We start from the raw sequence: 26,104 nt of genomic DNA on the forward strand, positions 1-26,104 counted from the left end.
CAGCCTCTCTCAAAGGCCTAAGCTTAGCCTTTTGGTCTCCTTGCATGTTTCTATGTCAAGTTCGACTTCAAGATTACCTTTCCAGGAATCATCTAAGAAATCACTCGTATTAAATATTTAATTTTATCTACCATATGTCTATGTGCAATCAACTTAGTATTTTGATAAGCATAAATTATATTATGTGAGGTAACAATAATATTTTTATACTAAAACAGTTTAAGCACATTAATTTTAGGGTTATGCAAGGTAATAAAGTTCTTTTGATATTATTACTAGTTTGACGTAATTTCATCAGAAAAAGGTCAAACATGCATCATTCATATATTGTTTCAATTAATTAAAATATTGTTCTGATTTAATAATCAATTCAATTGCATCCCTACATTTATAATGCATGAATAACATGTTCATGATTTTATCTGAATGAATAAACAGATCAAATGCATAGAACATCTTTAACAACATTAAATAATCTAAGCTACAAAATTTAAATAATTCTAACACCAACAAAATTAAGCAATCATGATTATATTAAAAGCAAAAAACTCAGTTGCAATCATGTCTCTTGAATTGAACAAAAGCAGAAATGCTAAGCCGGTTCTGGTGGTTCTCAGAGGCACAACTCACTTTGCTCCTCCTGCTTTCTTTTCTTCTTCCCGTGACTACCAAGCTTAGAAGCTCATAATATTTCTGAACGGTGCTACTCTCAAAGCCTCGAAAACACTCTTTGAAGAATGGAAAATGGAAAGTGAAAGAAGAGGGAAAAGAGAGAAGATATGATGAGTGAGTGATGAATGAAATGGAGAGCAAATGCCTTTCTATTTATACTAGTGAAAAGCCCCTTGAGTTTGTGATTTTTATCATGATAATCCCCTTTTTTCTCTCATGCATGGTTTGCTCTTATGTTAATCAAGGAAGGTGGATGACTTTACTAAATTTAGCTAGCTCATGTATGATTTATGGAAAGGAGTTGAACTGTCACATGGGAAAATTTTTGTGGCAGATTTGTTATATTTTACCAAGTTTTTGGTGCCTAAATTAATTATTTTTATGGACGGTTGGATTTCCTAAAACCTAATTGGGCCATTTCCTTTTTAATGGACGGTTTGGGCTTCAAATTTGGCAGTAGACTTGTCCACTTCAGTGAGCCATTTAGGAGTTGGGTCAAATTGAATTTAAAAGTCCAATAGGTTAATTTATAACATCCCATGTTGATCAGCCATTTAGCCACGTCTGCATGGCCTTTGTTGTAGGAATGCTATAACATTGAGCACCAAATAGGTGAGCTTCAAAACTAACTTTTCTTCCATTGCACAAAACAACTTCAAATTGGCAAAAATATGTCAAAGTAGAATGTAAAAAAGTAAGATTACAAATTTATCTTTAATTTTTTCGTACTTTAAAAATTTATAACGAGACTACAAAATTTGCTATCAAAATACTCATAATTTCCCATGTAATGTTTTAACTTTTAATTCAATGAGAAATTTTCAAAGAAATGACTATCACTATAGTATACACAAGAAATATTCTCAAACTGGCTTGGCTGCTGACTTGTCAAATTACCATTGAAACCATTAGTAGTTACGTCCTTAATCATATAAGCCATAAAAGATACCTGGGCTGCTAAAGAAGTAAGTGTGTCCACTCCATGTACTCTTGCCACTTTTTTTCCCGTGGTTGCTCGATTAAATGGCCATTGAAATTGTTGTTAGAAATCCTTTCAGGAATTTCGTAAGCTTCATTGTAAGATTTTAAAAGAAAGGCTCTATTTGTAGAGGCATCCACCATCATTCTAGTATGAGCATTAAAACCAATATAGAAAGTCTCCATTTGAATGCAATAAGGAATGTCACAATAAGGGAACTTTTGTAGTAAATCATTAAACTGCTCCCATGCCTCATATAAAGATTCTTCATCAAATTGCTAAAATGAAGTGATTTATTTCAGAGCTTGGCATTTAGAAAGAGTGGAACGTATTTCATTACGAAACATTCAGTCAACTCTTGTCATGTAGTTACGAAACCGGATGATAGAGAGTTCAACCATGCTCATGTTCTATCTCTTAAAGAGTATGAAAACAATTTCAGTCTGAAGGAGTCCTCAGCCACCCCGGCTAATTTAAATAAGTCACTCACTTCCATGAATGGTCGAAGATGAATATGCGAATCCTCAATAGGCATCCCACTAAATTGATCCAGAGTTTGCAACATTTGGAACATGATTAGTTTTAGTTTGAATTGTGGTGCCTCAATTTCGGGTCTCAGAATACCCAGATTGAGCTTATTGAATAGAGGAACGACATATTGTCGAATAGCGCAATTTTTCATTGGCAACAATGATCAAATTTGAGCATTATAAGCAAATGCTCCTCCTTGAACATGTTGTGGAGGATCCATTATAACCTAAATAGTAACAAAAACTATTAAAGTAAAAACAAATGAAAATTGAACCAAATTGTAAGATAATTAATTTCACAAATAATTGACTAAAATAATAGTCCCAGACAACAGTGCCAAAAAAATTTCTCAAAATTATTAGATTGATGTACAAGTATACACAATCATTGACAAGTAATAAAGTAGTGAGTAATATTTATCGTCTCCACAAGGATTATTTATGCAAGTCAAGTATTGCAAAATTAATACTTGGCAAATTGGTTGGTGGTGAAATGAATTAAACTGTGATAGATTTCTGGTTATACTAAAACTAATCTAAGTATGCTTAAAATTAAAAAAAAACACAAAAAAAATAAGTATGCACATTTTAAGAGTAATCACAATAGCATGCATGTGTTAGAATAATCTTCCTTGCTAACTTAGAATTATTTAAACAAGGTTAAAAAATGTTACGGTGATTTCATGGCATATTGATAATTTACTAACCTTGACGTTACGAGTGCATCAACTTCTCTCTAAGGCCTAAGCTTAACCTTTTGGTCTCCTTGCATATTTCTATGTCAAGTCTAACTTCAAGATTACCTTTCCAAGCACCGTCTAAGAAATCACACTTATTAAATTATTAAGTTTTTCTATCATATGTCTATGTTCAATCAATTTTGTACTTTGATAAGTAGAAATCAGATTATGTGAGGTAATAATAATATTTCTAAACTGAAACAGTTTAATCACATTAATTTTAGGGTTATGCAAGGTAATAAAGTTCTTTCGATATTATTACTAGTTTGACCTAATTTCATCATAAAAAGATCAAACATGCATCATTCATATATTGTTTCAATTAATTACAATATTGTTCTGATTTAATAATCAATTAAATTGCATCCCTATACAAATAACATTTTCATGATTTTATCTAATTAAATAAATAGATCAAATGCACAGAACATCTTTAACAACATTAAATAATATAAGGTATGGAATTTAAATCATTCTAACACCAACAAAATTAAGCAATCATGATTATATTAAAAGTAGAAAACTCAGTTGCAATCATGTTTCTTGAATTGAACAAAAAAAAAAGATTAAAGGGAAAAGAAATGCTAAGCCGTTTTCATTGGTTCTTGAAGGCACAACTCACTTTGCTTCTCCTTCATTCTTTGCTTCTTGTGATGACTGCCAAGCTTAAAAGCTTCTAATATGGCAGAATGGGGCTGCTCTCAAAGCCTTGTAAACACTTTTGGAAGAATGGAAAATGGGAAGTGAAAGAAGATAGAAAAGGGAGAAGAGATGGTGAGTGATGTATGAATGAAATGGAAAGCAAATGTCTCTCTATTTATACTAGTGAGGAGCCAATTGAGTTTTCTTTTTTTAGCATGATAATCCCTATTTTTTCTATCATGCATGGTTGATCGATTATGTTAAGGAAGGAAGGTGGATGACTTTGCTAAATTTAGCTAGTTCATGTTTGATTCATAGGAAGGAGTTGAACGGTCACATGGGAAATTATTGTGCCTGATTTGTGATATTTTAACAAGTCTTGGGTGCCTAAATTAATTATTTTTATGAACGTTTTGGGCTTCAAATTTGGCAGCAAGCTAGTTCACTTCAGTGACCCATTTAGGAGTTGGATCAAATTGAATTTAAGAGTCCAATAAGTTAATTTAGGACGTCTCATGCTGATAAGCCATCAAACCACATCTGCATGGTCTCTATTGCTGGAATGCTACAGCATTGAGCATCGAATAGGTGAGGTTCAAGACTAACTTTTCTTCTATTGCACCAAACTACGTCAAATTGGAACAAAATATGTCAAATTAGCATGTAAATAAGTAAGATTACAATTTTATCTTTAATTTTGTCTTACTTTAAAAATTTATAATGAAACTACAAAATTTGCTATCAAAATATTGAAAATTTGCATGAATTATTATTCAGAAGGTGCATTAACTGTCTATATAATTTTGAGTTATCAAACCCCAAAACTTAATTCATTGCTAATATTAAGTAATGATATATGCTAACTTACAATATATCTCAACGAGTCACTTTTGCAAAAATTCCTTCAAAAGAAATCAATCCTTTTCATAGTTATGTGTTTAGAAAAATTATTCTCAATAATAGAAAATTTTAAAACAAGCAACTTAAGTACATATAACACTCAATTATTTTCAAATTTTAGTATGCTAACAAAAACATGTACTAAAGACCTTCCCTTAACAAATGTATACTTCGTACTTCCCTATAACATCCCTAACCCATATCCATCACTGAAACAAGGTTACAGAGTATTACAAAACTTTACGAATTAAATACGGGCATTTCCCAACCTTTGTTACACATATTAAGAATCAATCATATAACACACATACTGTCCCTTAGATGGACCCTCGAGGCCCAATATTCACCACCTTAGAAGTGAGTCGAGACTAAACCAGATACTCAAGGAATTTTTCCAACAATCTCAAAAATTTTCTTAGAAGCAGGGGACACACGCCCGTGTGGCCCACACGGCCAGGAGACATGCCCGTGTCTTAGGCCGTGTGGGTATTTAATATGAGGCACACGGTCGTGTCCTTACCCGTGTAACTCTCTGATTTGGGTCACACGACCAACCATACGCCCATGTGCTAGGCTGTGTGCAAGGTGCAGGGCTCACACGGCCAAGCCACACGCCTGTGTGCTAGGCCGTGTGTACAAACCTGGGTATTCTGTTTTAAAATTCAAGGTGTAGGGGACACACGGCCAGACTTCACGCCCATTTTCCAGGACGTGTTTCACACACGGCTGAGACACACGCACATGTCTCTGCCCGTGTGGACGAAAGTAAGCCATTTTAAAGCCACTTTTCTCACCCATTTTGACATTAACTTGCACTCAACATTCACATACACGAATATATCCCAACCAAGCAATCAATGCAAGCTAAAACATGTTCTTAACATGACATAAAATCACAAATATTTCATTTACTTATACCTACCTATTTAACTCATTTCATTGATTTATCAAATTCTACTACTAATTACATAAATACAAATATTTAAGATTCACAACAACAATTCAAACTATTTCATTGACAAACCAACCATATACATGTCATATAAATAAAAATTTACAATGCAAAAACTACTACAATAAACTAGATATTATAGCTTGATGTGTTGATCAAATCTTCCTACTACAAGTTAATCTACAAGAACATTAAATAACAAGAGTAAGCTTAATGTAGCTTAGTAAGTTCAATAGGTTAAACATTGATCTTACCGAACTTAATATAATAAAATAAATTAAATTGTAAATAAATCATATATTTTTCCCTGTCAAATACAATATAATCAATAAACACACTTCCTTCAGATCAATATCAATAATAATCTATAAGTTTTTCAATTCAATCACATAAGTCTCTTGCCAACTATGGTCTTACACATGCATTGTCATGGCCCTGCCATGGTCTTACTTTTGTAGTGCTATAACCCAGTTATGGTCTTATCATCAGAATGTCATAGCCTAGCTATGGTCTTACATATTTATCTATACTGCCATGGTCCAACGATGGTCTTACATTCAAGGTGCCATACCCAGTTATGGTCTTTTAATTAAAATGCCATAGCCCAGCTATGGTCTTACATTTAAACATTGCCATGTTCCAACCATGGTCTTATCCGTCAATTCATTCTTTGCCACGGAACGATTGTACTCAATCCTGCGTTCTACTTGTTTTAAACATTCAATTCAATTTTCACACTTTTAAAATAATCTTAATTTCAAAAACAAAATATGAATAAATATATTATACCATTCCTAAATTAACAAATAATCATGAAAGTTTAACCATATGAACTTACCTGGGTTGGATTGTAAAATTGGTAGTAGTTCAGGGACTACTCGGCTAATTTCTTTTTTTCTCGTTGATCTACGAACTCTTGATCTAGAATGTAAAATTTTTCATTCATTAGCATATATTTCAATTTCAGTCTATTTCATAATTTATACCCTTCAAATTTTGAAATTACACAATTACCCTAACTTTTATAATTTTTGTAATTTAGTCCCTTACCAATTAACTCATCAAATGAGCTAATTTTTCTCAATTAACACTTTATCTAAATATTATAACCTATTAAACAACATTTAATAAATAAAATTTAATACCAAACCCTAAGATTTAATCTTTTTCACAATTTGGTCCTAAAGTTATTTTCTATTGAATTTACTTGATAAAATCTTCATATAACAAAATTAAAACTTCAAATCCATGTTAATTCATCATAAAAATTCAACACTCATCAATGGAAACTTTCAAAATTACTCATAGAATAAAAAAAAACTAATGAATTAGATAGTTGGACCTAATTGTAAAAGTCTTAAAAATAAAAAAATTACAAGAAAAGAGAAAGAATTGAACTCACATGATGCAAAAATATGAAAAAACAGCTTAGAGGACCTTCAATGGAATTTTTGGACTGAAAATTAGAAGAAAATAGCCTAGAAAATTTAGAATTCAATTTATTTAAGTTAATTTTACAAAATTTATAATTTTGCCCTTTAATCACATGATTTTTTTTCTTTTCTGCTTATGCCACCTCATGCCTTTATTTTAGGCGTAATTGCTCCTTAAGTCCTTGTTCATTAATTAAGCCATTTAATCACTATTTCTTTAATTAGCAAGTTTTGCACATTTTTCAATTTAGTCCCTTTTAGTTAATTAACTATCAAAAAGTTAAAATTTTCTAATGAAACTTTAATACTACCTTAATGACACTCCGTAAATATTTATAAAAATATTTACAGCTCGATTTATAAAATCGAGGTCTCGATACCTTGTCTTCAAAACCAATTAAGCTAACAAATATTTCTAAAGCATAATTCACTAATTCATAAGCCTTCATAAATTCACAATCAACTCATAAACACTATAGAATAAAATTTACAAGCTCACTGGTTAGATTTAGTGGTCTCAAACCACTGTTTTCGACACCACTAAAACTTGGGTTGTTACAACTCTCCCCCCTTAACCACTGAAAATTTGTTACGTGAGATTAAGTTCGGATACTGTGATCTTATCGATTCTTCTGTTTCCCAACTAGCCTTCTCCGAACCATGACGGTGCCATAATACTTTAACTAATGATACTCATTTATTCCGTTGTTTTTAAACTTATTGAGCCAAAATTCTTACCGGTTCTTCCGAGTATGTCATATCCGGTTGTAGCTCAATTTCACTATGAGGAATTACATGTGATGAATCTGATTTGTACCGTCTCAACATCGATACGTGAAACACGTTATGAATTTTCTCAAGTTCCGGAGGCAAAGCTAATCTATAAGCTACAAGGCCAATTCTTTCAATAACTTCATACGGTCCAATAAATCTTGGACTCAGTTTCCCTTTCCTACTGAATCGTAGTACTTTTTTCCAAGGAGAGACTTTTAAAAACACTCGATCACCAACCGCAAATTCTATATCTCTTCTTTTCAAGTCTGTATATGATTTCTCACAGTCAGAAGTAGCCTTCAAACTATCTTGGATGATTAAAACTTTATCTTCAGTTTCTCGGCTTAAGTCGACTCCCACTAACTTGGATTCACTCAATTTCGACCAATACAATGGTGTCTTACATTTCCTCCCATAAAGAGCTTCAAACGGTGCCATTTTGAGACTGGATTGATAACTGTTGTTATATGAAAATTTCCCAACGGTAAATACTTTTACCAGCTACCACCAAACTCGAGTATACAACACTTAACATATCTTCCAAAATCTGAATTACTCGTTCTGCCTGCCCGTCAGTCTGAAGATGAAATGCTGTGCTAAAATTTAATTTTGTACCCAGGACTTCTTGTAATTTACTCTAAAATCTCGATGTAAACCTCGGATCCTGATCTGAAATAATAGATGTGGGAACCCCATGTAACTTCACAATCTCTGATATATACAATTCCGCTAACTTTTCAATCGAAAAGTCTATTCTGACTGGGATAAAATGTGCCGATTTACTCAATCTATGAAGAATCACCCAGATTGAATCTTTCTTTCTCAGAGCCACAGGTAATCCAGATGCAAAATCCATCGTGACATGCTCCCATTTCCACTCAGGAATCATGACAGGTTGTAACAAACCCGTTGGTATTTGATGTTCTACTTTGAATTGTTGACAAATCAAACAGTTTGCCACAAACTCACAAATCTCTCGTTTCATACCCGGCCATCAATACATTCTTTTCAAATCACAATACATTTTCATACTACACGGATGAATGGAATACATGCTACTATGAGCTTCAAAAAGAATTTCATTTTTCAAATCTGAATTATTCGGAACACAAATTCTATTGCGATAACGCAACATACCATTATCATCAATGGTATACTCTGAACTCAACTTGTCCTGAACCATTTGTCGTTTTAACACTAATTTTAGATCATTATCTTGCAACTCCTGAATTCGTTGAAGGAACATAGGTTTCGTTCTCAATTCTACTAATACAGAACCGTCTTCATTAAGAGACAAATGAGCGTTCATCGCTTGAAGTGCAAACGATGACGACTTTCGACTAAGTGCATTTGCAACCACATTAGCCTTCCCCGGGTGGTAGTCAATAACCATGCATAATCTTTTAGTATCTCTCACCACCGTCTCAGTCTCAAATTCATCTCTTTCTGAGTCATCAAGTATTTCAAACTTTTGTGATCCATAAACACATAACATTTCTCACCGTATAAATAGTGTCTCTAGATTTTCAAAGCAAACATAATTGCAGCCAACTCAAGATCATGTGCAGGAAAATTCTTCTCATGCGGTTTTAACTTCCGAGAAGCATAGGCCACTACTTTTCCCGATTACATCAGTACACAACCCAATCCATTTAAAGACGCATCACTGTAAACAACATACGGTACACCCGATTCTAGCCGAGGTAAGACCGGAGCTTCTGTTAGCATTTTCTTCAATTGATCAAAACTCTGTTAATACTCATCAGACCAAAAAAATTCTACGTTTTTCTGTAGTAATCAAGTCATCGGTGAAGCAATCATCAAAAATTTCTTGAAAAATCGGTGGTAATATCCTGCTAAACCCAGAAAACTTTGCACTTCTATTATATTCTTTGGAGTTTTCCAATTCATCACTGTAGATACTTTACTCGGGTCCACTAGAATCCCTTCGGTTGATACAATATGACCCAGGAATCCGACCTCATGTAGCCAAAATTTATTTTTATTAAACTTTGTATACAATTATTTTCTCTCAAAATCTGTAACATAGTTCTCAAGTGTTGTACATGCTCGGATTCTGTCTTGGAATATATCAGTATATCATCAATAAACACAACCACAAATCTATCCAAATAAGGTTGAAAAATTTCATTCATTAGATCCATAAAAGCAGCAGGAGCATTGATCAAACCAAATGACATTACCAGAAACTCATAGTGACCATCCCAAGTTCTGAAAGCATTTTTCGGCACATTACACTCTTTAACCTTCAACTGATAATACCCAGATCTGAGATCTATCTTCAAAAATACTGCATCACCTTTTAGTTGGTCAAACAAATCGTCAATACGAGGCAAAGGATATTTATTTTTAATTATGACGTTGTGCAACTGCCTATAGTCTATACACAGTCTCAAATAACCACTTTTCTTTTTCATAAATAAGACAGGTTCACCCCAAAGAGACATACTCGGTCTGATGAACCCTTTGTCCAATAACTCTTGCAACTGTGTCTTTAACTCCTTTAACTCAGCTGGTGCCATACGGTATGCTGTTATCCATATTGGTGCTGTTCCCGAAATTACATCAATTAGAAATTCAACTTCACGATCAGGTGGTAAACCCAACAACTACTCAGGAAACACATCAGCAAACTCATTAACAACTGGTAACTGTTCTAAGTTTGATTTAGAATCCCGGGATCAAGATTGTAGGCTAAAAATGCCTCATACCTTTCCGTATTAGTTTTTGAGCTAAAAAAGCTAAAATAATTCTAACAATTTCCTTCAAATTTTCAGGCTCAACAGTAATTATTTCACCTATCTGACATTCAGATCAATCTATTTTTCCTTACAATTTAATATAGCATCATACTTTGTCAACCAATCCATTCCCAAAATAACATCAAATTCCTAAAAAGGTAGCACAATCAAATCAGCAGGGGATTCACAGCCTTTTCCTTTCAATGAACAATTTTGACACACTAAATTAACTATCACACTTTGGCCAAATGGATTAGTGACTTGAATATCATAATTATTAAACTCAGCAGGCATTTTGTTTTTTGTTAGTAATGTAGTGCAACTATAAGAATGCATGAATCTAGGGTCAATCATTGCATACACAATAGCATCAAAAAGATAAAATGTACCAGCTATTACATCTGGAGCCGTAGCTTCCTCCCTCACTCGGATAGCATAAGTACGTGTAGGTGCCCTAGCCTCTGACCGGGAAGCAGAATCTCTCATACCTGAACGAGTAGTCCCAGCGACACTATTTTGGCCCGAATGTTTACTTCTTTGAGAAGTGGCCGTCTATTTCTCTTTCTGCTCTTCTTCCTCTCTTTGTAACTGAGGGCAATCTCGAATAAAATGATTGGTGACCCCACATTTTTAACAAGCTCCTGCCTTGCCTTTACTTCACCGAAGTGATTTTTCCCACAATATTTACATTTGGGCATAGGAACATTTTACATACTACCCACACTAGCCGTAGGTCTAATAGTAATCCCGTAATCTTGTTGAGTTGCCTTATTCTTATTTGATCATTTCGGCATTGGAGTGGCTCGACTAAAATCATCTCTAGTCTTTTTAGCCGGAATTGTTGGAAATGACTTGGAGGAACTTCTCTTGTAAGATTCTTTATTCCTTCTATCTCTTTGTATTTTTCTGTTATATACCTTTTCCAACTTCTGAGCACGATCTGACAAAAGGACAAATTCTCGTATTTCTATGCCCCTAATCATCATTCTGATTTTATCATTCAGTCCTTCCTAAAACTGAATACACATGTCTTCTTTGGTTTGTACAATTTCTTGGGCATATCTACTAAGGTATATAAATTCCTTCTCGTATTCAGCTACCAATCGATTTCCTTGTCGTAAGTCAAGAAATTCCCTCTTCTTTTTAGCCAAATATCTATTGCCAACATATTTCTTTTTAAATTCACTATGGAACAATTCCCAAGTGATTTTCTCTTTCGGCACCACGACCACTATAGCCATCCACCAATTATAAGCTTCTTCTTTTAGTAGTGACACAGCACATCCCAGATAATCCTTGGAAGAACAAGCTAATTCCTCAAAAACTCTTATTGTGTTCTGAAGCTAGTACTCAGCTTTGGTAGGAACATCATCTGACCTACCTCGGAATTCTTCGGTGCCATATTTTCTAAGTTTTTTGATCGGAGTACGTTTGCTGGATTCAATCACCAAAGGAGGTGGAGGTGCTACCAGGGGCACTTCGGACGGTGCAGTAGGGGGAGGATGTTGTTGAGCCTGATTTCTTTCCTGCATAAATTCATTAAACCATTGATTCATAAACCTAAAGAACATATTTTTAAGTTCTTGTTCTTGAACCGGAGAAATTGGGACGTTATTACTTGTCCCGTGCTCAGATGCCTGTACTCTACTATTGACCTCATCATGTTTAGCATGCTCAGATCTATCACACATCTTTACAATCTATAAGAAAAACAAGAGTTAGATCAGATCATACACATCATACTATCACAGATTTATATGGCATGTATTTCTAGACATTTTACACATTACTATCATTCCGAGAATCGACTAAGTCGAAGCTCGGATACAAATAAATGTAACAGCCCTAACCCTTATCTGTCACCAAAATGGGGTTACAGAGCATTGCCAAACTTTATAAATTAACTACAGGCATTTCCCGACCTTTGTTGCACATATTAAAAATCAATCATATAACACTCATATTGTCCCTTTGATGGATCCTCGAGACCCAATATTCACCTTAGAAGTGAATCGGGACTAAATTGGGTACTCAGGGAATTTTTCCCAAAATCTCAAAACTTTTCTTAAAAGTAGGGGACACACGCCCTTGTGGCTAGCTGTGTGGCTCACACGGCTAGGAGACACGCCCGTGTGGCCAGCCGTGTGAGCCGGCCATGTGGCTCACATGGCTAGGAGACACGCCTGTGTCTTAGGCCGTGTGGGCATTTGATATGAGGCACATGGCCGTGTCCCAACCTGTGTCCTTACCCGTGCAACTCTTTAACTTGGGTCACACTGCCAACTACACGCCCATGTGCTAGGTCGTGTGCAAGGTGCAGGGGTCACACGGCTAAGCCACACGCCCGTGTGCTAGGCCGTGTGTACAAACTTGGGTATTCTGTTATAAAATTCAAGGTGTAGGGGACACACGACCAGACTACGCGCCCATTTTCCAGGACGTGTTTCACCCACGGCTGAGACGCACGCCCGTGTCTCTGCCTGTGTGGATGAAAATAAGCCATTTAAGGCCACTTTTCTCACCCATTTTGACATTAACCTGCACTCAACATTCACATACACCAATATATCCTAACCAAGCAATCAATACAAGCTAAAACATGTTCTCAACATGACATAAAATCACAAATATTTCATTTACTTATACCTACCTATTTAAGTCATTTCATTGATTTATCAAATTCTACTACTAATTACATACATACAAATATTTAAGATTCACAACAACAATTCAAACTATTTCACTGGCAAACCAACCCTATACATGCCATATAAACCAAAATTTACAATGTAAAAACTACTACAATAAACTAGATACTCTAGCTTGATGTGTTGATCAAATATTCCAACTACACGTTAATCTACAAGAACATTAAAAAACACGAGTAAGCATAATGTAGCTTAGTAAGTTCAATAGGTTAAGCATTGATCTTACCGAACTTAATATAATAAAATAAAATAAATTGTAAATAAATCATACATTTTTCCCTGTCAAGTAGAACATAATCAATAATCACACTTCCTTCATATCAATATCAATAATAATCTATAAATCTTTCAATTCAATCACAAAAGTCTCTTACCATTTCTTATTTAATTGAAGAACGACTTACAGATATGAGTACATTGTTCTTTTTGTGCCATAGTCCAACTATTGTCTTACACATACATTTCCATGGCCCTACCATGGTTTTAAATTTGTAGTGCCATAACCCAATTATGGTCTAATCATCAGAATGCCATTGCCCAACTATGGTCTTACACATGTATCTATACTGCCATTATCCAACAATGGTCTTACGTTCAAGGTGCCATAACCCAGATATGGTCTTTTCATTAAAATCCCATAGCCCAACTATGGTTTAACATTTAAACATTTCCATGGTCTAACCATGGTCTTATCCATCAATTCATTCTTTGCCACGGAACAATCATACTCAATCCTGCGTTCTACTCATTTTAAACATTCAATTAAATATTCATACTTTTACAATAATCTTAATTTCAAAAACAAAATATGAATAAATATATTATACCATTCCTAAATTAACAAGTAATCATGAAAGTTTAACCATATGAACTTACCTGGGTTGGATTGTAAAATTAGTAGTAGTTTAGAGACTACTCGACTAATTTCCCTTTTTCTCGTTGATCTACGAGCTCTTGATCTAGAATGTAAATTTTTTCATTCATTAGCATATATTTCAATTTTAGTCCACTTCACAATTTATACCCTTCAAATTTTAAAATTACACAATTACCCCAACTTTTACAATTTTTACAATTTAGCCCCTCATTAATTAACTCATCAAATGAGCTAATTTTTCTCAATTAACACTGTATCTAAATATTATAAGCTATTCAAAAGCCTTTAATAAAAAAATTTTAATATCAAACCCTAAGATTTAATCTTTTTTACAATTTAGTCCTAAAATCAATTTCTATTGAAATTACTTGATAAAATCTTCATATAACAAAATTAACACTTCAAATCCATGTTAATTCATCATAAACATCCTGAACACATCAATGGTAACTTTCAAAATTACCCATAGAATAAAAAACTAATTAATTAGATAGTTGGACCTAATTGTAAAAGTCTTAAAACACAAAAATTACAAGAAAAGAGCAAGAATTGATCTCACATGCTGCAAAATATGAAAAACCAGCTTATAGGATCTTCAATGGCATTTTTGGACTGAAAATTAAAAGAAGAATAACCTAGAAAAGTTTAGGATTCAATTTATTTAAGTTAATTTCAAAAAATTTACAAATTTTCCCTTTAATCACATGATTTTTGTTTTCTTTTTTGCTTATGCTGCCTCAAGCCTTTATTTTCGGCATAATTGCTCATTAAGTCCTCCTTTGTTCATTAATTAATCCATTTAATCACTATTTCTTTAATTAGAAAATTTTGTACCTTTTTCAATTTAGTCCTTTTTAGTTAATTAACTATCCAAATGTTAAAATTTTCTAACAAAACTTTAATTCTACCTTAATGAAACTCCAAAAATATTTATAAAAACATTTACAGCTCGATTTATTAAATTATGGTCTCGATACCTCGTTTTTAGAACCAATTAATCTAACAAATATTTCTAAAGCATAATTCACTAGTTCATAAGTCTTTCTAAATTCACAATCGACTCATAAATACTATATGAGAAATTTTACGAGCTCATTTGTCTGATTTAGTGGTCTCGAACCACTGTTTTTGACACCACTAAAAATTAGGCTGTTACATTCCCAATCAAATTTTATTTCCCTTGATGGAACTAAGTAACAGTCCTAATGTTTAATTACCCCTTCATATGTTGAACTAAGTAATTCCTCTCCACTAATGTAGTTAGCACAGAAATCTAAACCAATAGGTCTTTAAAATGGTTGTAATGTGGCTTAGGTTAAGGTAGGAAAAAGAATAGATAATTTTTAGGCTAAAACCTTAGTCTCAGCTTAACTCCAACCTTCCAAATACAACTATCCCAAGCAACACCAACTTACTTTAAGTTTGAGTACACATGATCTCTGTACATCTTTTTTCAACAACGTATTTTTTTAAGCAATCACAGATGCTTTCTTGAGCTTACAACTCAACACTTTATTCTTGAGCATTCCAGTACTTCTCTCTAACCCTTCCAAACTTAATCACAAAGAATATTCTAGATGAACTGAGTCTATGATTAGGGACAAGTTGAGATAAATATTAAAGGAAGGATGGCTAATTAATATAAGATTTAAAAGAAAAATCTGGCCATATAGCTCAAAGTAGGGTTTCAAGGGATAATTATTTACTAAGGTTAGCTTGAAAAGTTCAAACGACCCCTAAAAAATTGTCTAAATCATTTTCAAATTACCATGCCTCCTAAGATTTCATCTCAGGGAATCCACTAAGGTAATTCTAAAGGCTTAAACTTTCATGCATGATTAGTTTTTCTAAGGAAATAAATTCTCATGGTTTTGACTTATACATAATTACTAAGTTTAGCATTTTTGACATAATTAAGATAGCATTAAAAATAATTGAAATAATAAAATTTTATAGATACTAAAGCTAAAATAATTAAGAAAAAATTAAAAACTTGAGCAATTTTTTACTTAAACATAACTTTTTGGAAATATTAATTTTTATAAAAAAATCCCCTAAAAAAATATTTCCAGTCCTCCACTAAAGAGAAACATGTCCTCATTGTTTAAAACACATAATAGAAGGGAAAAATAAAATAAGTGAATGAAAATTATGCACCAGGTAGGATATTAGGAAAGGGATGTGAGTCAAATTTGACTGCTTAAATACCAATCTTTCCTTAACAGATCCAATCTTAGACATGCACATTTCCATTACCACACTTCTCATTTTTTCGGAAATTTAAAAATAAAATGCAAGTTTGCTCAATTTATTCATTATTGCAACTTAATATTTATTGAACTAAAAATGTAAAATAACAGTAGAGAAAAAATGAAATGGATGGCAACTGAAAATAATGACAGAGAAAAGTTAAGAAAAATCCCTCAATTTTATTTGGAATCGTCACTAATTGAAACGGTGTCAAAGGGCCATTTATCATACCAACCATACTTATCTAAGAACTAATCATACTCCTTCCCAGCAAATCTATCCAACATCTGATTAAGGAAAGAAAGCCGAAAATGGTCTTTCCTAGTGGCTTTATTTAACTTCCTGTAATTCATGCAAATCCTCTAACCTATGACTCGAATATCTGAAACAATTCATCTGATACCCTTCTTGTGCCTTTCCAAAACCACAAGTGACTCTTCTTCTTGATTCTTGGTGAACTCAATTAAAATAATGACAAGTAAAGTTGAAGATAGAGCGAAATAATCATATTTGAAATGAGGGGGCAAAATCTTTAGTTCCAATTCAACTAGCTCTTAAATCAACACTTTTGGTTGTGTGTACTTCCGAGGTGATAACTTTAATGATTCGAGTGGAAATTTGTAACACCGGATTCCCAATTAACTTGGAAACTTGAAATAATTGGTGGACTAAAACGAAAGAGACTGCAAGTTGGCAGCTTGAATTAGAAGAAAGGGGAAAGCAAAAAACTAAATTGGACATGTTTGAGAACCAAATCTGGTTCGGTTAGAAAGGAACCAATCGATTTAATTGTGGGGGACATAATGATTGTGAAGCCACAGTTCTCATGAGGTTGGTAATAGCACAAGAAGGGTTATAAATAGCTAGAAATAGCTTCCCAGGGTTGAATTTTCTTCCCAACTTTTCTCCATTTTCTTTTCTTCACCTTCTGTGATAGCCTGAAGAAGGAATAAACATGGAAGGTTCTGTATGGAGAAAACTTAATGAGGGTGGAGATGGAAAACTAGGGAAACGAGCAAGTAGGTAAGGTTTTTAACCCTTTTGTGTATGTAGAATAAAGTTATGGACATCAAAATAATTTTAAGGGTTCTGCATGTTTCTGGAAAAGTGGGTTTAAGCTAAGAATATTGAGTATAACTGATCTACCATAATTTGATATGGAAAATTAGGCTTTCTTGGTATACTTAAAGAGCTTATTCTCAAGCAAAGTAATGTATTTTCGTAATTTTTAGATTTTAAGTTAATAAGTGTAAATATCTCATTTTTAGTCATTTTGTGATACAACTTGGCCAATAGTGCCATCAGGGGCCCTAACGTGAGATTGAGTAGTGTAGGGGCGTGTTGGAGGTTGAAAACAAGCAAAAATGACACTAAAGGAAAGGGAATCACCATATCAAAACCTTGGAATCGCGATACCTCTAACAAACTTGAAGATTGGAGACCATCATTTAGTGGCATCTCGATATCCACCTTCCAAGAAGACTCCCAAGTTTAAAAAAGATCGGGGTATCGTGATATCCTCTTCTTGGGTATCGTGATATTGATAATGTGAGGAGACAATTAGAAAAAATTGTAGTGTTTGTCCACCTAACACACTAATCACACGAGGCCCGTGCAGGGGTAATTTTGGCAACAAAAATTCATTAGCCATCAGCCTAAAACAACCAATTTTGGCTGATGAGGGAGGAGACACACATTAGTTTAGTTTTTAACTTTAGTTTTCTCTATGTTTTTTTAGTTTTTCCACAACTTTTTTAGGGTTTATAGTTTCTCTTCTCCTTTCTTAGTTTTAGAGTTTGTTTTACTGCATTTCCTTCTTATTCTTAGTGTTCTTGTAGTTAGTTAAGTTAGTTATCATTGTAACTTAGGATTATTTGCATCTTTAGTCCTTGTACCTTGGTTGTAAGACATTTTTAGATTTAGTTTAATGTATTTTAGTTTCTTTTACGTTGTAGTTGTTAAAGTTTGTTCCTTTTATGCTTGTTGCTTTAGATTTTCTTGTTGAATGCTTTTCTTTACATGCCTTTTACATTTTCTTGCATAAATATCTCAACTTTTATATTTTTCTTAAGCTTTACTTTAACGACTTCTTTGCTTTTCATTTCTATGGTAGTTAGTTGTATTTTTAGCATGAGTAGCTAAACCTTTAAGGGGGTTGGTTGATGGAGATGTGATGAGCTAATTTTTGGATCAAGGACCAAATTGTAATAAATTGGATTAATTTGAATGAACCTAAAAACTTAAGATTGATGCCCCTAGGGGAACATCTAGACAAGTGAGGCCGAGAGGTAATCTTGTTGTGCACCAATTCGTTAGTCCCGGTTTACCTGATGAGATCGAGAGATAAACTGACCTAATTTGTCTAATTTGGAAAAATTGAGATCGAGAGATAAAATTGAGCCACTTTAGTAATTTAAGCAATTTAAGTCCCTCTTTCGAAAATCGACAAACCACATCGAAGTTAACCACCCACTATTAGTCATTTATTGATTAATTTTGTAGTTTTGTACTCTTTATAATTTGGTCCCTAAAGTAGCGTATTTAATTTCTGTGCAACATTTTCTTGTTATAATTTTTTGTACTATAAAATCATACCAATAGCTGCTTAGACTCTAAAGTGCAAGCTATTTGTTGTCAATCGCCGTCTCCTTTGGGTTTGACATATTGGAATAGTTGTTCCATTGGAACTATAAATGTTACAAATGACACTATCCGCTTGCAGTTAAAGCTTGCGTTTCAAAATATTTTTCCAAAATCATTTGTTTTAATCCGCATGCGTCGGGTGGTCAAAGCTGTCGGCACCATTTTCGGTGAGACGGTGCAAGATTGAAAAATTTTTAGTTGTGTACCTTTACATAAAGATAAGTAGCAAATGTAGGTTTTATAGATACGACTTTGTTTTTATTTGCCTTTATATCATTTTAAATTTTTAATTAATTTACTTAACTCTCTTGTGCCTCTAGGAGGCGTTATATGACTCGGACTGGTAATGGTGTCATACCATTTGAGCTGGAACTGAAACATATCATCACACATTTAAGGAGGGCACAACATCCAAGAGATACCCAACCTCCACAAAGAGATTAGACCATAAAAAATCCACGGGTAGATATTCAACCACCACCAAACCCATCTATGGAGCAACATACTTTGTACGACTACGCGTTGTCCAATCTTGATGTTGTTCGAGGTAGCATTAATTGCTCGTTGATTAATGTTAATAAATTCGAAATCAAACTGACAATGGTCCAAATAATACAATCAAACCTTCAATTTTGAGGGTTAATGAATGAGAATCCGTATTAACATTTTAAGAGATTTCTAACCATTTGTGATGCCTTTAAATACAATGGGATATCCAATGATGCTATCTATCTTCGATTATTCCCTTTCTCTTTTACTGATGATGCATTTATGCGGTTTGATTCACAGCAGGTAGATTCCACCAACACTTGGGATGAGCTAGCGAGCAAATTCTTGGCGAAATACTTTCTCTCGAGTAAGACAATGAAGCTTTGTATGGATATTAAAAATTTTCGGCAATTGGATGGGGAATTACTATATGAGGCGTAGGAGCGCTTTAAACTCATGTTACATAAGTGCCCATATCATGGCTTGCAAGATTGGCTGCAATTTCAAGTTTTTTATAATTGGCTTGATGGAAATTTGCACTCTGGTCTTGACAGAGCGTCTACACGGGCGTTCATGTCAAAGAGTTACATTAAAGCTTTCCAACTCATCGAGCACATGGTAATGAATTCTTACATGTGGTCGGTTAAGTAGTTCACATATAGAGCCAAACAATCGATCGTGAATGCGGTTAATAGCGATGGCAAGTATCAACAAGTTCTCAAAAGGCTCCATCAATTAGAGATGAGTTCAACCACAGCGCAAGTCCAAAATCATCCAATTCTAACTCATTCTAATGCAACACATGATGGTGAAGGCATTATGTTGGGAAATACTAATGAGAGCAGCCAAATGGAGGTTAACTATATGTGGTATAAATGATATAATCCATACTCCAACACCTATAACTAAGGAGGTCCTTCTAATTAAGGAGTCCAAAATCTTAATCCTCCTAGACCCTACATCTTATGAACCTTTATTACCATTTAGGGCACCTCAAGATCCAAAAAAATAACTAGCCTTTAATAGTGACCCTCCGATGTCGATTAGGGTAAGCAAGGTAGAGGAAGGCTTGCATGTGGTGCAAGTAAATGTGCATCAAATTCGTGGTCAATTAGAAAAAATCGTAAAATTATTGCAAAACCATGCACCCTCTAGAATCCCTATTAATATTGAGCCAGACCCAAAGATGGAAGGAAGAAAAACATGCCAAGGCAATTATCCTTAGATCTGAGGTTGTGGGATGAGAGCACCCACGCTTCTAGTTTTGGAGATAAGGTGGGAGAAAAGGAAGGAACTGAAAGTGAGCCCACACAAACTGAACCAAAGGATAGAATCGTTCCAATATAACAACTAAATCCAATCCCCATACCCTTTTCGATTAGACTAGAAAAGAAGAAGAAGCGAGACAATGAGGAGTTTTAGACTTTCTTAAGATATTTAAGGATTCAAATGTAAACCTCCCATTTTTTGAGGTCCTAGAAAAAGTGCTGAAATATGCCAAGTTCCTTGGAAAAGTGATGTCTAGGAGAAAAAAGATTGGAGGAGAAGAGTGATTCACTTTTAATGCTGAATACAACGCTGTAGTATCTAGAAGAGTTCCCCCCAAGCTCAAGGACCCTGATAGCTTCATCGTCCAAATAGAAATAGGATGAGTGAGTTTCAGGAAAGCTTTGTGTGATTTAAGAGCAAGCATTAACCTCATGTTATTGTCAATTTATAAGAGGTTAGGTCTATGGGATCTTAGGGAAATGATGGTGACTTTCCAATTAGCCGACCGATCTTTGGTACGTCCCAAGAAAGTCCTTGAGGACATTTTAGTAAGGTTTAGGCAATTATTTTTCCCGTTGACTTCATCATACTGGATTGCGAGGAGGATCTTGAAATTCCTATCCTTTCAGGGAGAACTTTCTTGGCCACGTCTAGAGCTACCATAAATGTAGGAAAGGGTGAGTTGACCATGGACATTGAGGGAGAGACCAAAATTTTCAAATGCGTAGAGCCCGAGCCTGAGTCTAAGTAGGTGTTGCCATCACAATGTATGAGTAACAGGTGGTTGAGACAAAACCTTTTCTTGCTAACAAATTCATATTTTTTTAGAATGGTGTAATTTTGTAGGTGTTCATTTGACATGCAAGAGGATCTGAAAGTGAACAAGGATGAAGTAGCCAATACAATTCTTAGAAGTCAACAATTGAACATGGAATAAGAGGTGCATCTAGGTGTCGAGGATACCAATGAAGCATCACTACGGGGGTGTAATTGGTCACCCTGAATTCCATTTTTCTTTTGCAGCACGTGGCAATTGAACCAAAAAATTTGTAAATACTTGGATTATTAAGCATGGACTCCACATATTTTCTATATTTAGATTAGGATTTTAATTTATGTTGATTTAATTTTGAACTTGGTAGGTCAGATTTTTGAGAGTTGAGAGAAAATTTGAAAAATTTGTAAGTATTTTGGGGTTTCGTTCAATGAAATTGTGATATCCAAGAGGGCATCGCAATTTCTTAAATATTTTTTATTGGGGGCCAAAAATTTTTCTAGGCATCACGATATCGAACCCCTGGTATCGCGGTACCACGATACTGATGACTGGGTATCACTGTACCTCAGATAGCATGGGAATTGGAAGGGCCCAAAAATAGAGGATGTTGTGATACCCACCCTGGGTATCGCGATACCCATGTCAAGTCAGTTGATACCCTAACCGAGTATCACAATATCCCTTATTTTGGGAGGCTTAAAAAGCCTCCCAACACCCTCATTCCCTTCCTTTTCTTCCCAAAGTTTCAAATTGAAATCCCTAAAAACACTCCCCCTCTCTATTTTCTCTCAATCTCACTTTTAATCTCCTCTATTTTCTTTGAGATTTCATTTTTCCCTCTACTTTGTTTTGGTTCATTTCCTTCTTTTGCAACTTTTATTATCTTATATAGTTTGGAAGGCATAGAGCTTTGTGGAATCCACTGACTTTGCCATCACAACAAATTCAATTTAAGTTTTCTTTTCTTTTATTTTTATTTCTCGTTTCTTAGTTTTTGTTATTTTTGCTTTATTTATTTTTCTTTAGTTAGAATTTCTTGTTATCTTGATAGTTAGATTTATTTATGCTTTTGTTATTTTTAGTTTAGATTGTTCCTTGGTGCTTGTGGCAAGTTGGTTAGTTTAATATTGTTTATTTAAAATTGTGAAAGTTATAAAAGGGCCCCCGAAACAACAAAAATCGGTCTCGATCCTAAACCACCTCAGGTCTATTTTCGGACTTTAATAGCGTTAAATTTTCCCAAAAAAAGGTTGTAGGCTTCTATCAGGCGATTCAAGGATTGTCGTTCATCCCTGAACGTGGTTTTGATCCGGGCTCTTCATTTAACAATGAAATTTGGGCTAATATCTGCTTTCACTAGTGGGAAATTATTTGCATGCTTCCTAAGAAGCCTATTGTAGGCCTATTGTAGTACCCATTAGAGTTTTACTCCAATTTTAAAATTTCTAAATGTGATCGGGTGTATATTAGGTATGCTAGTTTATATATTTCCTCCGAGGCCACTTGCGAATATTATGGCATCCTTTGTTATGAGGAGGACGATCTATCATCCCTCGATTTAACTCATTTTACTAACATAGACATGGACGCGATTTTGAACTACCTTACGGAAGGTTAGAGGCGAGTGGAAGCAGGAAGCTTCATTGGGGTGACCTTTCTCATTTAAAAAAACAATAGTGTTCCCCATTGCAAAAATTTGGATGCAATTTTTATGTACTCGTCTCAGCCCAACACACGACACTAATAACTGTAACATTTTTAAAGCAACCCTATTGTACTCTATTTTATAACGCAAAAAAATTTGTGTAGGTATATGGATAAATGAACAATTGAACTATTGCATTGCAGGTGGAAAGGTGGGTATTTATTTCTCGAATTTGGTCATCGATCTCTATTATAAGGCTGGAGTAGACATCACATCCACCGAGCAGACTCATCGTCCTACTCATAGCAGCATTAGTGATTCCTTGCTCCACCAATTCCAAAAGCTTCATAGGAAGTAGATTCAAGACTGGAATCACCGACATAAAAACACAATGGACGTGTGTCTGAGTAGCAAAAAAAAACTAAGCACTAAGAACAAGACTAAGGATGAGCCTACATACTAGCAACATAAGTTAGGTTGACACGTGCGATACAACACTTGTATGTTAGAGGGAATTGAGCCATTTGTGGATACATTTATGGCAAGTTAGGGAGTAGAGGTCATACAATGGCCTAACAGGTCAAGTGATTCATTTGAGGAAGATGAAGATGAGGAGGAAAAAACTAATCTGCCATAATTCGGTGTAGTAAATTAAACTAGTTGTTGCATTTGTGGAGCTTTAATGCGAGCATTTTAGTTGGAATTTAGTTAAGATTTCTTACATTTATTTAAATTCAATAAAATGTGTTGTTTGTGTCTTTTATTTACCTTAGGGGTCAAACGAGGCCTAAGGGTGAGCTAATATACTTTGTGAGTGTGTAGGAGACCATTATAAGGCGCATTAACTCGATACTCATCGCTAGGTTGCAACATAAAACATGGGATTTCACAACGTAAAGAGTAGAATAAGAAAATTCCAAGACCCCATTTAATGTCGCGACACAGCCTGAGGATGTCGTGACATACCCTTGAAGATAACTTAAAGTTGAGCATACTGCTATCAATGTCGCGACATAGGACATGGTGTGTCATGACATCACCTCTGGACGGGAAATTAATACGAGCCAAGAGTGTTTTTGTCCACACGTTCCAATTTTAAGCTCAAGAATGTCAATTGACCTAGGGTTATGGACGATGACCATTCTAAGTCTATAAATAGGCTCAACAAACACATGTTATAGACACCTTTTTCATATTGTAAAATTTTCTCTTTAGATTTAGCCTTTAGTTTTCTTTTTCTTAGGTTTTAAATTTCTGTTCTTGTTATTTTACTTTTGGGGTGAAATCAGATTCTGAAATTATTCTCAAACTCAGTGAGGATTCTACGCTTAAATTTAATACAATTAGGCTTCTTCTAAACTCTATTCTTGAAATTGTTCTTTATGTTCACTCTTTCGTTCAAGTTTATATTGTTTACTAGATCCAGGAGGAACTGATCCTCCTATGGGGGGATTAGCAAGTGGAGGTATGAATAATTAGCTATTTTGTAGGTATTTCTTAATGCATTAGCTGTTCAGGAGAGGAAGAATATCCTCCTATGGGGGGATTAGCAAGTGGAGGTATGAATAATTAGCTATTTTGTAGGTATTTCTTAATGCATTAGCTGGTCAGGAGAGGAAGAATCTAAAACCCTAGGCCTGACAACCCTAGGAAGTCATCAAGGTGGGAATTAACTAAAATTTTTTATGGCTTATCCGTGAACACCTTAACCCTGAATCGGTCTGGACTACGAGATTGATAGATAAGTATTTTTTGCTGAATTAGTATTCCAGTGAATGCATTGGAAGATCCTGCTAGGTATTAAATAGTTGATTAAACAAGAAAACCCAAGTCGATAGTTTACTAAGATTACCAAAGCGAGCTAATCACCCATGCTCGAATTTGATATATATTTTCTTATTTGATTTCTTATTTTTCATTTATTTAATTTTTTTATGTCCTTGCTTATTATTAGTTTAGTTTATTAAAACCCTTCTTTTAATCTTTCGTGCTATAATTTAATTAAAAAATTATTTAGATCTATTTATGTTTAAGTTAGAATTAATTTAGTGCTTGCCTCCATTGGGTATGATCCTCAGAGTACTTACCTACTCTGTTGTAACTATATTACAACTTGACCCGTATATTAGCGGATACTGCATTTTCACATCTTTTGTGTAGGATTTCTACTCTAGACGTTGGTGTATTCGGAGGCGATCAGAAACCAATGCGTAGAGGAGTGATGAAGGCGAATGATTGCCTCTAGACGTACTAACATCCAGGGTGTGAATACTACACTAAAATAGAGAGTTATGAGGTGGTATCCACAAGTATACGGATCAAGTTGTAATATAGATTTTACATTGAAGTAGGTGAGTACTCCGAGGATCATACCCAAGGGAGGCGAGTACTAAATCAATCTTAACCTAAACAGTTAAAGATCTAATTAATACTTTAAGTTAGTTGTAGTAAGAGAGTAAACTAAGAAATATGTTTAGGGATTGTAAAATAATAAAATAAAATAACATAAAAGGAAATTAAAGTTACGAGAGAGATAAATAAAATAGTAAAGTTTGATTGTGTAAACTAAAATACCCCTACTTCATGTTTTATTCTCATCATCGAGTTGATGTCGCTACACACCAGGACCTATGTTGCGACATAGCAACCATTATGCTCCTCTATAGCCGTCATTAGGGGTATGTCGTGACATTGAAGGTAGTTTCTCACTTTCTCTATTCTGCTCTCTATCTTGCAACATTAAATCTCCTATGTTGTGACATAACGTCCAGTATTAGCGAAAAATGCCTTCTAATGGTCTCCTTCACACTCACAAAATACGTTAGCTCTCCCTTAGGACTCCTTCAGCCCTTAAGGTCAATAAAAGACTTGATGTGTACATTTTATTGAATATAAGTAAAACTAAAGATACTTAACTAAAACATAATGAAAATGATTATATTCAAGCTTCTGAAATGTGAAAACTAGTTTAATCTGCTACGCCAAATTACGGTAGATCAAACTCCCCCACACTTAAGTCATTGCTTGTCCTCAAGCAACATAAACAAAGATGACAAATAAA

The 26,104-nt window shown here is 34.3% G+C and overlaps 2 non-coding genes across 2 annotated transcripts; one reads left to right on the forward strand and one right to left on the reverse strand.

The window, feature by feature from the left end:
* Positions 1 to 1,852: 1,852 nt before the first annotated feature.
* Positions 1,853 to 1,958, forward strand: LOC121224743 (small nucleolar RNA R71). The gene has a single exon (XR_005922488.1). It is a non-coding gene; the product is annotated as a small nucleolar RNA R71 (small nucleolar RNA).
* A 17,771-nt stretch (positions 1,959 to 19,729) lies between these two features.
* On the reverse strand, positions 19,730 to 19,836 carry LOC121224826 (small nucleolar RNA R71). The gene has a single exon (XR_005922570.1). It is a non-coding gene; the product is annotated as a small nucleolar RNA R71 (small nucleolar RNA).
* Between the last annotated feature and the right edge of the window lie 6,268 nt (positions 19,837 to 26,104).

The sequence above is a fragment of the Gossypium hirsutum genome, chromosome D12 (genome assembly GCF_007990345.1).
Source record: "Gossypium hirsutum isolate 1008001.06 chromosome D12, Gossypium_hirsutum_v2.1, whole genome shotgun sequence".
NCBI lineage: Eukaryota > Viridiplantae > Streptophyta > Magnoliopsida > Malvales > Malvaceae > Gossypium > Gossypium hirsutum.